We start from the raw sequence: 16316 nt of genomic DNA on the forward strand, positions 1-16316 counted from the left end.
GTGCAGTGAACAATCTACATTAACATATTTGATGGTCCCCCAAATTTCCCAAAGTCTTTTTTCTTTTCTTTAAAAAAACTTTTTTTATTTCCATAGTTTTTGGGGAACAGGTGGTGTTTGGTTCCATGGAAAAGTTCTTTAGTGGTAATTTCTCAGATTTTGGTACACCCATCACTTGAGCAGTGTACATTGTACCCAATGTATAGTCTTTTATCTTTCATCCCCCTCCCACCCTTCCCCCTCAGTCCCCAAAGTCCATTATATCATTCTTATGTCTTTGCATCCTCATAGCTTAGCTCCCACTTACAATTGAGAACATACGATGTTTGGTGTTTGGTTTTCCAATCCTGAGTTATTTCACTTAGAATGATGACCTCCAATTCCATCCAGGTTGCTGCAAATGACATTATTTCATTCCATTTTATGGCTGAGTAGCATTCCATGGTGTGTGTGTGTGTGTGTGTGTGTGTGTGTGTGTGTGTGTGTATCACATTTTCTTTATCCACTCGTTTGATGGGCTTTTAGACAGACTTCGTGTATTTGCAAATGTGAATTGTGCTGCTATAAACCAAAGTCCTTTTTCTAACCCAACTGAAACCCTTAAACTCCTAGTATATAGAAATTTGGAAGCTACCACGGGCATCAAGTCTTTTGACTCTAGCCTTAAAAAGTTCTAGAATACCCTCCTTTTTATCCTCACCACTAATGACATATGACAAGCCTTTGAAGTCACTTTCCTACACTCTTCTAGGAAAGCTTCTAACTGATCGGATTGCCTCCTGTCTACTCTTTACATTGATGATGGAATTGTCCTTTCAAAAGTGGCACTGATAGTTTCACTCTTCCTCTTAAGAATCTTCAGAAGAGTGAAAACAAAATAGGTTACAAAAGTGACATGATATTTAATCACTTTAGCCTCTGAGGCACCCTGGGTGGGAGAAAGCAGCCAGAACCCCAGTTAATTGCCTCCGACCTGAAGCAACTTCTATCGGTAACCCAGCATATTATCCAAATATTACTATTTTTATTTAGGTCATTACATAAGAGCTCCAACAGCACTGCTGTAAAGCAACAGTTCTTAACTGAGACCTGAGAACCCCATGGAGAGCAATGTATGGGCATTAAGATATTTGAGATGCTCCATAGGTTTCTGGGGAGTGGATCCATAGAAAGGATCTATTCTTGAGGGGACCATACCTGTTAAAAAGTTAAAAACAGATCCACAGTACACATTAGTTTTAGGCGGTTCTATACTATCTGCACAACCTCAGCAACAACCATTTTTTCCCCATGCATCTTATATTCCAGCCACAGCAGACTACTTGGCATTCTTTTCAACCTTCAGAGGTTCTTCAGCCCCTATCCTTCTGCAGCGTTATCTCCATCGCTTCCTATTTCTTACCTTAGGCTTCACCAGTGAAGAATAGTTGCCAGTTCTCTGAAATCATTTTCAAGGGTCAGTGCCCTGTCATATACTATCATCAGCTTGGAATGTTCTTACAATCTACCTGGCGAACCCCTCCACATCTGTCAAGACCCACCTTAAACTCCACTTCTCCGTAAAACCTCCTCTTACTCCTACTAGAGGAATTCATTGCTCTTGTTTTCATGTTGCCACTTTATTCAACATTAATTTCACTAATTTCTGCTCATTCTAATGAACTTAATATGTTCCTCCCCACTAGACTTTATGCTACTTGAAAGCAAGGTCTCTAATTTATTCATCTTTATGTGCCTAGTATATTGTTTTTAGTTGACGTTTAATATACATTTGTTAGATGGCTGTTCGTCTGTCCCCACTTCCATATGTGAAACTTGGACTTCCTTTGAAGATCTGGATAAAATCCCACTTCTGAAAAACCTCTTGACTCCCCAAGGTCAGGGGCTACTCTCTCCTGTAAAACACAGTAGTTCACACACAAGTCTACTGTACCAGTTACACCAATCTCTTACCTTGCTCAGGCGTAGAACTGAGGGGCCTTCAGTTTGCAGGCTCAGCCCTTCTCGGTTCCTTGGCTTAATCCTGACAAAGGAAGCAATTGCAGCAGTGATTTCAGACCCACCAGTGAAATCCATCCCCTCCTCAACACCACCAATAACAACAACAACAACTCCTTTTTTTTTTTTTTTTTAGAGCTCTCATATCTTTACCTGCCAGCCCTCTCTCTCTAGAAACTGAACCTGTATAGCCCTTAACCTATTCCAAATGAGAGGATTTTGCAGGAATCATAACATTCTATCTTTCTGCTCTTAGTATTTCTACCTCACCTTAGAAATCAGTGCTCAACCAGACATTGCCTAATATTGCAGACTGACCTGCTTACCACTATGTTGAGGAAGAGTGACCTTACAGCCAGGGTAGTTTTTCTGACCAAAGCCGGCTACATCTATTTTCTGCTTTGTTCCTTCCCCAAAACGCCTGGAGCTAATTGTACAGTCACAATGTTTAATAATCCATAATGCTTAACACAATGACTTCCCATAGTAGATGCTTAACATGAGTGAATGGACAAATGAACATCCAGTTATAAATATAGAGAACTGGTTGTTTAAAATATATACAGTCATATATACACATATGTGTGTATATATATGAAGTATATATGTACTTATATATATAAGCATATATATGAACTATATATATGAAATGTGTATATAGATAGATAGATAGATAGATAGATAGATAGATGAAGTAATGGGAACTGTGGTGAAAACCTTGTTTACAGGAGACAGCTATTCCTTGGCCCTAGTCATTTCTCGACACATGAGAACATGGGACCAAGAATACCAGATTTTCCACCTTTTCAAGACAAACTGAACACTCAGATTTTTCTGTGAATTTTTTGATATTTTGGCTGGAAGAAGCATGGTTCATGTCCAGTGCACCTGTACAGGATTCACATGTGGTTAAGTCAGATATTAACAAGGGTAAAACATATAGGCCAGTTGTCTCTCTGTGAGTTTGAGTGCTAGCTGAGTGTCAGTATTTCTGGAAAGAAGGGACAACAGCAAACATTCCATGTACAGGAGTTAGCATGATAGAAACCAGCTTGGTTCTTTTGATACTCTGCCACTGTTCTTTTCAGCTGATGATATGCCATTGCCAAAACAAGAAGATCCAGAAAGTGAGCGCCTGGTGGCATTAGTAATCTGAGACAGATAATTTGAGTGATGTTGATTGAAGAATAACTGTGCTCTAATAAGGAGATTAGGATGATTCCTTTATTGTCTTCTGCCAATGCTTTATTAGAAGAAGAGCCTGGCACAATATGGGCTCAATAAATACTTGCCGAATGCATGCATGAATGAACAAATACATTGTTCTATATTTATGGAAATTTTTAGAAAAGAGCTCAGTGTTTTTTTTTCTGTGAAAATTTTCCCTAATCAAAAGAGCCTTACCTGGTACAGTGAAGACATTATGCTAAGTGAAATAAATCAAACACAGGAGGAGAAATATTGTAATCAAACACAGAAGGACAAATTTTGTATGATTTCACTCACATAAAGTACTTAGAATAACCACATTTATAGAAACAAAAAATAGAATGGCAATTACCAGGGAGTGGGAGTGTCGGTAATGTGGAGTTGTTGTTTAATGGGTACAGTTTCAGTTTGGGAAGATGAGAATAGTCTAGTGATGGATAGCGGTGATGTATGCACAAAAAATGTGAATATACTTAATCCTACTGAATTGTACACTTAGAAGTGGTAAAAATGATGGCCTTGGGAAAGGCTCCTGTGTTGTTGAACCTGCTCAGTTGTGGGTGCAGCCTTGCACCAGGCAGCCCAACCCTGCCCTAAAGTAAATTTCCAGGAAAAGTCTTTCCTGGGTTGTGAATCTGCAGTAACAGGTGTGCACATCCTAGCAGCAGTTTGATGATCATGGATGAAACTGCAAACAGGACAAAAACAAACAAAAACAAACAAACTATAAATAAATAAAATGGTTAAAGTGGTAAATTGTATGTCATGTCTATTTTGCCACAATAAAGAAGTGAATTATTCATAATTGTGATCTGCATTTCTGGTTTATATGGGGTTTTTGGTCAGGCTCCTTTTTGCCTTTACCCTACTTCTGCCCAAATTAATTTTTCTATCCCCTGTGTATTACTACACACATAAAAATGATGTGTGTGTGTGTGAGTTTGTGTAGGCACTTAGATAATCCAGAGACTGAAATACATAGGAAAAGTATATACTAATCTCTTTGCAATTTCACAACTTGGTCTTTAGAGAGTCTTATTTCTCCAAATATCCTTTGTTCTAGTTCTTCATAGTTTTTTATTTATTTTTTGCTTTTTTTTGTTTGTTTATTTTTTGAGACAGAGTCTTGCTCTGTTGCCCAGGCTGGAGTGCAGTGTCTCTGTCTCTTCTCATTGTAGCCTCTGCCTCCTAGGTTCAAGTGATTCTCATGCTTCAGCCTCCCAAGTAGCTGAGGTTACAGGCGTATACCACCACATCTGGCTACTTTTTGTGTTTTTAGTAGGGACAGGGTTTCACCATGTTGCCCAGGCTGGTATCAAACTCCTGGTCTCAAGTGATTTGCCTGTTTGGACCTCCTAAAGTGCTGGGATTACAGGTGTGAGCCACTGCAGCTGGCCTAGTTTTAGATAGCTTTAAATATTGATGTCATGTGGCAATTACCATGGAATGGATATTGTCTATTGGGGTTTGTTTACTGGAAGTACTGCTTCTGACTTTCAGAAAAATATGAGAAAAAAAACCATGATGTCCACCTCTCTTTCTCCAACTTCATTTCTAATCACTCCACTTAAGTCCCATATAACTTCATGCCTAGACAATTATATTAGTGTTCTACTTTTAACTCTTAGCTCATTCAGTGTTTACTGCACTATTCAACCATATTGATTTTCTGAAACATAACCTTTTCCTAATAGATGACTTTATTTCCTATTTCACAAAGGTTATATCAAGCATGGGTGCTGTTAACTTCCTGCCCTTCCCCTACTTCTGTATACTTCTATAAACATCTCTGCATGCTGTGACCTTGCCTGCTTTCCCTGTTCCAGAAGGAGAATTTCACACTCCTACTTCCTAGCAAAGGCTAATCCAGCCACCTGTGCTCCGGCTTTCATTCCCTCCCACCTTCTCCAAGACCTACAGCTATCAGCTGTCTCTTTTCTTTCCTGTGTCTTTAGCTTCTTCCTCTCTTTCAGCTCCTTCTCTCTAGCCTATAAACAAGCTCCAGTCTTTTGCAGTTTGCAAAACAAACAGTGCTTTTCTCACCATCCTGAATTTCTCCTTCTATTCATTCTTAAGCCTCTTGAAAGACTGAGGTCTGTTCACTTTCTCCACTTTCTTTCCACTCCTACAGTCTCCTGCCACCCCTCAACTGAAACTGCTCTATGATTATTACCCATGGCTGCTTAGGCGCCACATCCAGTAGGCAGTTTTCATTATTTATTTATCCAACCTGTTTGCAGTTTTGACAACGTTGGCCTTTAAAATCATTCTTTCCTTGGCTTCCAGGGAACCACTTCTCTTAATTCTATAATTGTTCCTTCTCCCTTTTCCTCTGTCCACCCTCAACTATTGTGCATCCTATTTTGCCCTTTGGAGTCCCTTCTCAGCCTGCACAGAGGTGACAATTCCAGGCCAATGGCATCACCATAGGCTAATGACTCCAAAATCTCTCCCTTAGCCTCCGCATTCTCCCATTTTCTAAACTCAGTTGCAAACTGAACATGTCCACCTGGATGTGCAGTTTAATTCCCTTTACCCTGATCTACCCCCCAACCTCTGCTTTCCATAGCTTGGTACCTGGCTATCAAGTGCCCATGCAGAAACATGGAAAAGATTCTATTGTCTTCTTTTTCTAAATAACTAATCCAATTAGGATTGTGTGCTGTGTGCATTTCTCTAAAGTGTCTCTTTAAGACTAGTTCCCTTATTTGTCTATCCTGCATGGCTCTTTAGCTATTTAGCTAATAGTTCTTTAACTATTCACTTCCTCAAATAAGTTAGCACCACATTAAGAATCTTATAAAATATTCTTTATTTACTATAAAACTGTCTATAGTAACTTCCAAATCTTTTTTAAGAACATCTGGAAATTTAGGCCAGAAATTTGATTTATTAATAATTAAAATATAGCCATGAAATAGCACTTCACATCCATTAGGATGGCTATTTGAAAAAAAAAAAAAAAAAGAAAATAACAAGTGCTGGCAAGGACGTGGAGAAATAGGAACCCTTGTGCACTGCCAGTGGAAATGTAAAATGGTGCCGCCATTGTGGAATGCAAAATGGTGATTCCTCAGAAAATTTAACATGGAATTATCATAAGATTCAGTGATTCCACTTGTATGTCTATACACAAAAGAATTAAAAGTAAAGACTAGATCAGATATTTGTACACCAATATTTATAAGAGTATTATTCACAATAACCAAAAATGGAAATGACCCAAATAACAATGAATGGATAAATGGATCAGCAAAATGTAGTATATACATACATACAATGCAATATTTTGGGCTTTCAAAAAATTAACATTCTGATAATACTACAACATGGATGAATCTTGAGAATATTATGCTAAGTGAAATAAGCCAGACACAAAGGACAAACGTGATTACACTTATCTGAGGTACCTAGAATAGTTAAATTCATAGAAACAGAAAGTAGAAATAGTGACTTCCAAGAGGTGTGGGGAAGGGATAACAAGGAACTACTTTTTACTGAGTGTAAAGTTTCTATTTGGGATGATAACAAATGTCTTCAAGGTGAATATTGGTGATATTTGCACAACAACATGAATGTATGTAATACTGTTGAATTGTACACATAAAAATGGTTAACATGGTAAATTTTATGTTATGAACCTTTTCCTACAATTAAAAGCATTAACAAATATATAGAGAATTTTTCGAAACTTTCATTTCTTTAGCGTTCTGGAAGAATTTACTCTGTCCTGAATGACACAAAGGAATGGGAACTAACCGAAGCACATGATCTCTTGGCAAAATCAGAGATGTCAATGGGCAATTTGAAACCTTTGAGTGAAAAGAAATAGAAAGCATCTATAGATGTGAGGGTGATCTGCTGCAAAACCTGTCCCTCTAGTGATTGCAGAAATTCCTTCTTTCCTTGTCGGTTTGCATCTCCCCAGATGTCTGGCAGTGGAGTGTGAGTTTCTCCGCTTGAATTGGACTCTTCCTACTGCTGTTAAAGGAAACCATGAATACAGTGCACCCAATAACAGAATAGAACTATTCCTAGGAAAAAGAAATTTTAAAATACATGCATTTGTAGAGTAATTATAAAGCAATCCAAAGGCTGAATAACAGACAAAAGCAACTCAAGATCAGAACAAAGCTTTGGGAGGTCTAACAGGGAAATACGTGCATCATAGTTAAGCCGCAGAGTAAATACAGCATGAAAACTCAAAACTGCTTATCTGTGTGGTTTTCATAGTGTCAGTATATATGCAGAGTTGGTCTGACTGCACTGAAAGCCATTAAAGGTCATGGAAGTAAAAACAAAAGTCAGACCGTCTGTGTGAAACTTTGGCAAGCAAATGCCAAGTTTCTTCAACATTTTCTCAGTTCTGAAGAAGTGAGCGAGAGGTGGCAGTAATGGTCTTTCTCTTTCTCTCTCTGTCTCCCCCCCTCTCTCCCTCTCTCTCTCAATTGTAAATTAAAGCATTATTTTCTTTGTGGCCCCACAAATAGAATTCAATATTACAGTGAAGGTTACCAATGAAAGAGATGATCTGTTCCTTTTAATATCTATTTATTTTCATGCATATTGCACCACAGTTAAACTGAGAACTTTGTCCTTTTAAATTGACCTGCTTTGGGGAAAAAATACGCACTCCCTTAGAAAAGACCTCCTCCTTGTCAAATCAAAATTGCTTCAGATCAGTGAAGACCACAGGAATACTCACTGCATCCACATAGAATCAAGACGCCAGAAATAGCAGATCACATGTTTTTCTTTAGTTGTGCAACACAGCTTTTGAGTACAGATCAGGAAGCTGCTGAAATGTTAGGTAGATATGGGTGACAAATCATGTTGGTTGAAAAAGTAGCTACACTCAGTGGGATGAACATGCCTAGGTATTTACATTTACTCAGCAACTGGGTACTGGAGATAGTGTTTTGTTTTGTTTTGTTTTGCAGGGGGGTGGAAAAGTATGGAAAGGAAGCAATACGTCAATTCTGCAAGCATTTACAGAATGATTACTATATGTGGGACATTATGCTAGGTACAGTTGTGAGTTACTTAAAGCTCAACAAGTGTTGAGTAATTTCCCACAAGGTCTCATTGCTAATAAATAACAGAACATAGGCCTTTGCAATTCTAAAGTCCATGTTTTTAACCTCTATTCTATGTTACTGCTCAATTACATTTGTTAAAAGGGCAAGGTTCTGCATTATATGTTCCTCTGTCTGGACTCCCCCTGTAACACCTGGATCAGTCTTCCCCAGTAGTTTCCCTTTCCTCAGTCCTCTTCTATAAACCAAGACATTCAAGAGGTCTTACTCATTGACCCTAAGTTCCATGTACCTCTGTTGCTGCTACTACAACTACCATTGCTACAGTTAATAGCACTAGTTCTATTATAATGTTACTGTTACTAACCATGAGGATTGATAAAATTCATTGAGTACTTACTATATCGATGGAACTCTGATAAGAATTTTGCACTTGATCTTAGCCAAAAGCCCAAGAAGTGATTTCTAGGGATTTTGTAAACCTTATTTCATGTAACACTTTCAATGGTAGTTGGAGGTGCATGCGCTGGAAATAGACTTTTCTGGGGTTAGGTGCTAGCCTCTTCATTCATTAGCTGTGTGACCATTGGCAAGTTGTTTAACTTTCTGGACTTTTGATTTCCTCGTCAGTACAAATGAAAATAATAAAAATATCTGTCTAAGAGAAGTTTGGAGAAAATTGTATAATGTAATTTAAAGAAATGGCTAGCATACCTGATAAATATTGGCTATAAGTTGTCATCACTATTAATAAAAATACTATTAATATTTTCATCCATTGGTAAAATCCCTGCCATCTTCATACTGCCCATCTATGAAGAATTTTACCTTGGTTTATTTTTTATAACTATTTTTTTTTTATTTCAGTTCCCTGTCTGAAACTCTATTTTGATCCTCTGTCCAATTGTCTGGATTCTTAGCCCTCTGTTTTATTCCAGGGGACTGGACATTGTCCCTAACTGCTGCTTAGCCTCTGACTGGGTTACTGCACATCACCCACTTCTGCCTAACATCTCACCTAAGGTAGAGCATGCATCATTATAGTTACAGAGGATTCAAAGATGAAAAGAAATAGCCCTGTCCTAAAACAACTTATAATCTTTAAAAAATAGAAAATATCATATCAGACATAACTTATACATCTCCTTGGATACCAGTGGCCTTGCCTCTGCTGCCTCCCAGGCCATTAGCTTCTCCTTGGAAGCCTCTGAGGTACACTTACTGTATTACTCATGCATTTCTGCTGAATGGAGTCAACTAATTGCTTCTCCAAGAGTATCGGCCCTCCACCGTGGTTGCCACCGTGCAACCAGGTAACCAGCCATATGCCCAGAGTCTCTGGCTACTTCTGCCACTTATAGGTTCAGATGAAACACTTCACCACAGGGCATGGTTTTTGGCTTCCTGATCAGCCAGATATTACATCTGGAAGTACAGGAAAATTAACTCCCCGTGGGATCAATTTGAGTCAAAGAAGGGAAGCAGATAATAATTCTCTCTCCTCTCTCCCTTCCAACCACAGTTTTCCAGAGTGGCTGAGCAATAAGCGTAGCAAGCGATTCAGTCTCTCTGTGGCTTATTTTGAAGCAGTGGCTGGCATGATAACCTTCTATTACTTCTCATCCTTCCCAGACTCACTTCCTTTTCCCTCACTCTCACTGCCCTGGGATTGCATCTTCCATACAAAGTTTAATCATTTAATCCATGCCTCAGGGTCTGTTTCCTAGGGAACTCAGGCTAAGAAAAACATGAGTAGAACTATTAGGCACATTCTGATAACCTCCCTAATAGGGTTACTAGAAGCACTCTGGGAACCTGGAGGAGGAAGAGAAGATTAATTTAGCAGGATTTTAATATGAAGAATGGTTAATATTTACCTCTTTCTAAATGCCAGTCACTATCTAATGAGCCTCACATGTACTATGATTTTCCTCATTTTACATATGAGTAAACCAAAGCATAGCAAAGTTAAATAACTTACTCCAGGTCATACAGCCTACTGGTAGAAGTTAGGATTCAAATTTTACCATAAAGACAATGCTCTTAATTGCTAGTCTTTGAAAAAGTTATGCAAAATGCAATGAGGGGCCAGGCTTGGTGGTTCACGCCTATAATCCCAGCACTTCGGGAGACTGAAGTGGACTGATCCTTTGGGTCTAGGAGTTCAAGACCAGCCTGGGTAACATGGTGAAACCCAGTCTCTATTTAGAAAGTTTTAAAAAAGGCAGTGAGGGAAGAGGATCAAGTTGAATGGACTCTGAAGCTCCAAAATTTGAAACTGGTGAGTCAAAGAATGAAAGGAGAGTCATTAGGCTTAAAATAAGAGAAGATATGGAATAATGAGAGATCCTTATGTAGCCTGGTGCTCTTTATGATCATTCCTCTTCACACAGCCATCTCTCACCACACCTTTCCCCTTCTCCAACACACAACACACTAATATAACTGAACAGTTTTGTCTTCAGAGTTAGCACGTAACCCCATGTTTCCCTCCCACTAACTGTTTGCCTGAAAGGAAAAAAAAACATACACTTCATAGATAAATCCTCTCATTCCACACTTAGAGATAAGGAGCTTCTAAAAGCAAATATCAGACTTCGTTTTAGCCATAAATGATGTTATCAAACTCTTTCCTGTTTTGATGGAGGGGGACAGTTAGAAGGCAAGAAAGCCCTGGGTCCCTGCAAGGGGACAGAACATTCTGTAGGCAGGAAAGATGGCCTTACTAATTATACAATTTATTCATGGCTCTTCATGGTTCATCTTCATCTGAGAACAAGCAAGAAAGAGCTAGTCATAGCAGTCTTGTGGGGCCATGCTTTGACAAATCATCATGGAAACCATGATCAGATAAGAAACGTAAGCAGAGATCTAATCCATGGTAGGATATTTATAAAAAATGGACAGAATTCTGTTTGGAATGTCAACTGTTTTAAACATGGAAATTGTAATCAGATGCTGGGTGTTATGAAACGTAATGACTGTTATAGTTCAAATTTAGTTTCAACAAATGTTTTTACAAGAAAATCCTCTATGGAAATAACATCGTTTCTAAGCTTAATCCTGGAACGATAGACAATTTTGTTAAAACCGTATTTGTTATATTTTATCAGTCAATAATGGATGTGATTATAGAATTCATTTTATAAGGCATGCCCCATATGTGTGTGAGATGCTAGTGAGGAAGACCAATAGGAAATGCCAATATTTGAAGTAAAAAATTACAGTCCTCTGAAATGCCCAAGCATAGCTTTTAAAATAAAATTTCCCATGTGTCTTAGCCTATTTAGACTACTAGAACAAAATGCCTTAGACAGGGTAATTTATAAACAACAGAAATTTGTTGCTCACGGTTCTGGAAACTCTGAAGTTCAAAATCAAGGCACCAGCAGATTCAGTGTCTGGTGATGGCTTTAGGGATGACACCTTGTTCTTGTGTCCTCACATGGCAGAAGAGACAGAAGGAGTAAATAGGCTGCGTCAAGCCCTTTACAGGGGTACTAATTCCATTCATAAGGGTGAGTCTCCTCCAAGGCCCCGCCTCTTAATACCATCACCTTGATAGTTAGGTTTCAGCATATGAATTTTGGAGGGATACAAACATTCAGACCATAGAATCACATACTTTAATTTTTACAAATTTTTCCTCAGTTTTGCTTCGTGTCCCTGTGTGTTTGACGTTCCTAGTCGTATCACCATTTTGAACAAGGACAGCAACTTATTAGTGTTGTTACCTAAGCTTGTGCATTTTGTAGTTGTTCAATACCAAAGGATCCCCATGCTAATGAATCCTTTTAATTACATCTGATTTTGCAAACATTTGGATATTCGTTTGGCTAAATTTAGTTAACTTTAGTTAACCAAACAGTCAGGGGAACAGCACTGATGCACTTCCCCGCACTGTATAACTGTCTTCCATGAGACAAGAGAAATCTATTTCATGATGGTTAAAAGCTCCCCATGGTCCCACAAGCTAATTAAAATAAATTAGAGTCGTGCTTAGTAGCAATAGAAAATTAATATTTAATTTAAAATAACTAGTTTTAAATTACTTTTTTGTGTGTTTTCCACAGTTCATTAAAATCATTTTTATATCAAAATTGAGTAACATAAAATGTTAGCTTTTCTATTTCCACTGTAAAATAATTATCACGAGTTGAGTGGGGTGCAGTGTCTCATGCCTGTAATCCCAGCAATTTGGGAGGCTGAGGCGGGTCGATCACTTGAGGTCAGGAGTTCAAGACCAGCCTTGTCAACATGGCAAAACTCCTTCTCTACTAAGAGTACAAAAATTAGTTGGGCATGGTGGTGAACACCTGTAATCCCAGCTATTTGGGAGGCTGAGGCATGAGAATTGCTTGAACCTGGGAGGTAGAGGTTGCAGTGAGCCGAGATTGCACCACTACGCTCCATCCTGGGTGATGAGTGAGCCTCTATCTACAAAAAAACCAAAAACAAAAACAAAACAAAAAAATAATCACGGGCTGGGTCCAGTGGATCACACCTGTAATCTCAGCACTTTGGGAGATGAAGGAGGGAGGATCACTTGAGGCCAGGAATTTGAGTGCAGCCAGAGTAACACTAGTGAGAGCCTGTTTCTATAAAAAATTAAAAAATTAGCTAGATGTGGAGGTGCACATCTGTAGTCCTAGCTTCTCAGGAGGCTGAGGCTGAGGCAGAAACCCCACTTGAGCCCAGGAGTTCGAAGTTGCAGTAAGCTATCATTGTGCTACTTGCACTCCAGCCTGGGTGACAGAGCCAGACGCTGTCTCTAAAATAAATAAATAAATAAATAAATAAATAAACAAATAAATAAAAATTAGCACAAATTTAGTGGCTTAAAATAATGCAAATTTCTTATCTCACAGTTCTACAGGCGAGAAGTCCAGTATGAGTTCCTTCCTGTTGGCTCTAGAAGAAAATCACTTCCTTGCTCATTCGGGTGTTAACAGAATCCAGTTCCATGCGGCTGAAGGACTGAGGTCCTCATTTTCTTCCTGATAGTGAACTGAAGACCATTACTGTGGCCATTTAGAGGCCACTGTAGTCCCTGATTCATGGCCTCCTTCCACCCTAAAAGCCAGGCATGTTGGGTTGAATCTTTTTTGCATCTCTTTCTGACCACAGCAAGAAAAAAGTTCTCTGCTTTAAAAAATGCATGTAGTTCGATTGAATTCACCTGGGTTGTCCAGGATATTTAGGACAGATAATCTGAAGGCCCATAACCTTAATCACATCTGTAAATTCCCTTTCACCATGTAAGATGACATATTCACAAGTTCCAGAGACTAGGACAGGGACATCTTTGGGGGCCATTATTCTGTCTACCACACATGAAGAAGCACATGGGCGGTGGAGGGAAGAAAAATTATCTAAGACAAAACTATGTTTCACACATTTTTTTTTCCCGGAACATGTCTCCCAAACGTTGTCCCTGTAAGTGGTTTATAACTCTTGAAATGTCACGCTTACTGGTTTACAGTGCATAACTTAACGGTTTGCAGTGCAGAAGACATCCATCATGAAGCATGACACACTGGCCCTGTTTTCTTTTGTTAGAAGGTCTGTTGGCCTCTCCTTTTTAGGGTATTATACCAACCAGCATCAAGAGCCTCCTGACTTTCTGACCTCACGGTCTGATATCTGGATCTTACAAACTGCTCTAAAAGTTCAAGGTGAACTGTGGCAGTTCTCCAGAAGTATATAGCCTTTCTGGAGAATCTACTCCAAACAACAGGACATGCTAATTGTGGATCTCTCTAGGGGATCAAAGTTACTTTTAGGTGAACTCCAATGAGGATCTGATTTAATCCAGTTATATCTAATAGTCTGACCAGCAGACTTTTCTGGTGGTCATTTTTTTTTTTTTATGTGGGTCTGGACCATCGATTTAAGTTACTAGACTATTGCGGTAGCTTTCTAATTCATCTCCCTGCTTCCAGTCTCTCCCCACAATATCTTATCCTCTATATTATCAGAACAGTGGGAATTCTCAACTTTTTAGTGTTTAACATCCCTGAGGAATCCACTACCCTTCCATTAGTAACAGTGCCTCATAATGGTAGTACTTCTCTACACAAAGTCTGTTAGTTTATAAAAGAATCCTAGATAATTCTGAGTCCCCATTACTCACCCCCAAATAATTCTGCAACCTCCTTTTTATATACTTTAAGGGGGCATAGGATCATCATCGTCATAAAATTTTTTGCCTGTAATCCTAGCGACTTGGGAGGCAGAGGCGGGAGGATCACTTGAGCCCAGGAGTTTGAGGCTGCAGTGAGCCATAATCACGCCACTGCACTCTAGCCTGGGCAACAGAGTAAGACCCTGTCTTTTAAAAAGTAACAAAAAAAATAATAAACCTTTTTATTGTCATTACAATAACATGCATTTCTTACCATGTGCCAGATATTGTTCTAGGTGCTTTATGTATGTTAATTACTTTAATCTGTGTTAAGTGCTCTGATTAAACCAATGTTTCAGATGAGAGAAATGAGGTTAAGTGACTTGCCCATAGTCATATAATTAAATTAATAAGTGAGGGACCTGTGATATGAACTCAGATTCCATACTCTCAACCACTAAGCCAAACTATAACCCAGCACCCTCTGTTAAGAATCCAGGATTATCTATTTACTAAAACATAAATATTATCATACCTCTACTTTCCAAAACTTTACAGATTTCATTTATTTATTTTTATTTTATTTTATTTATTTTGAGGCATAGTCTCACTCTGTCACCCAGGCTGGAGTGTATTGGTGCACTCTTTACTCACTGCAACCTCCACCTTCTGGGTTCAAGTGATTCTCTTGACTCAGCCTCCCAAGTAGCTGGGATTACAGGCACGCACCAACACGCCTGGCTAATTTTTGTATTTTTAGTAGAGACGGGGTTTTGCCATGTTGGTCAAGCTGACCTCAGGTGATCTGTGTGCCTCAGCCTCCCAGAGTGCTGGGATTACAGGCATGAACCACCGCGCCCAGCCTAAAGATTTTAGCATAGCGTTCAAGACTCTTGATTATCCATATCCAACCTCAAAACTGACCCTAATGATTTCATTCTAGTATCCCATCACATTTGCTTCCATTCAGTAAACATGGATTGGGTATTTTGATCTAGGTAGAAAGGGTATAAAGATCCTACAAGGTACATCAGAGAAACAAAGAAATAATGATCATAAACAGAGAAGGGGATTTACTTATTGAGGCTTTATGTGTCAGGCACTGTGCTGTTCCATGTATTTACCCCTTACAGTTGGGATAGCAGTGGTACAACTGGGATTTAGACTCTGGCCTGTCTCCAAAGCTCATGGTTTTTCCATGATACCAGAGGTTTTTAAAATTTTTCTTTCCTGTCAAGTAACTTATTATTGAAATGGAAATAAGCCAAATAGATGACAGCAGAACTTCTCTGATTAATCAGATGTGAAACCCAGAACCCCGACCTACCTCCATCCCTAGGTCTCTGACAGGACACCACGGAGCTCAATTTGGAAACCATGCACGCCACAGTGCTGCTTTTCTTTGGTTTGGCCTTTTAATAATGTACAAAGTGCAATAGTGTAAATAGTGTAGGGTGTGCAATGCATTTTGGGAACTAAAAAATAAAAGGAGGAACCAGAACTAAATTTTATAAAAGAAAAGTAATTTCCACAGAGAAGGTTACATTTGACCTGTGTCTTAAAAATGGGTAGGGGTTTTCCAACAGGAGAATGAAGTATGAACTCTTAAGGCAGACACAGCAATATAAATATCCTGACCACGTTTGGCATTCTCATATTTCATTGCCTTTAAAAACAAAAATGGAAACTTGGTGCCTGGACAGTATAGTGTGGTCATAAGAGACTAGGTTGGAAGACAGGGGACTGGAACTAGACTTGCTGGACTAGCTACTTCAGTGCCTCGTTCTTCATCTTTTCATGTATGAATTCAGAGGATCTCACTAGGGACCAATAAAAACTCCTTCAAGCCATAGAAACATCATTCTGTAGATCATGTGCAATTTCTTTTCTGCTATCTTATCTGCAAATGTAGAAGAAAAACGATTACAAGTGTCATGATTAAGAGCTGG

General features: G+C 38.9%; 1 long non-coding RNA gene and 1 other non-coding gene across 3 annotated transcripts in view; one reads left to right on the forward strand and one right to left on the reverse strand.

The window, feature by feature from the left end:
• The window catches only part of LOC103887216, a 46590-nt gene extending 30784 nt beyond the window's left edge, over nucleotides 1–15806 (reverse strand). For both annotated transcript variants that reach the window (XR_002515297.2, XR_651224.4), the window contains exons 1-2: nucleotides 15695–15806; nucleotides 1954–2023 (exon numbers count right to left, since the gene is read on the reverse strand). This is a non-coding gene — a long non-coding RNA (uncharacterized LOC103887216). The remainder of the gene's footprint in view (nucleotides 1–1953; nucleotides 2024–15694) is intronic.
• LOC116272345 lies at nucleotides 3721–3907 on the forward strand. Its single transcript, XR_004181038.1, has one exon.
• Nucleotides 15807–16316: the final 510 nt, after the last annotated feature.

The sequence above is a fragment of the Papio anubis genome, chromosome 1 (genome assembly GCF_008728515.1).
Source record: "Papio anubis isolate 15944 chromosome 1, Panubis1.0, whole genome shotgun sequence".
Classification (NCBI taxonomy): domain Eukaryota; kingdom Metazoa; phylum Chordata; class Mammalia; order Primates; family Cercopithecidae; genus Papio; species Papio anubis.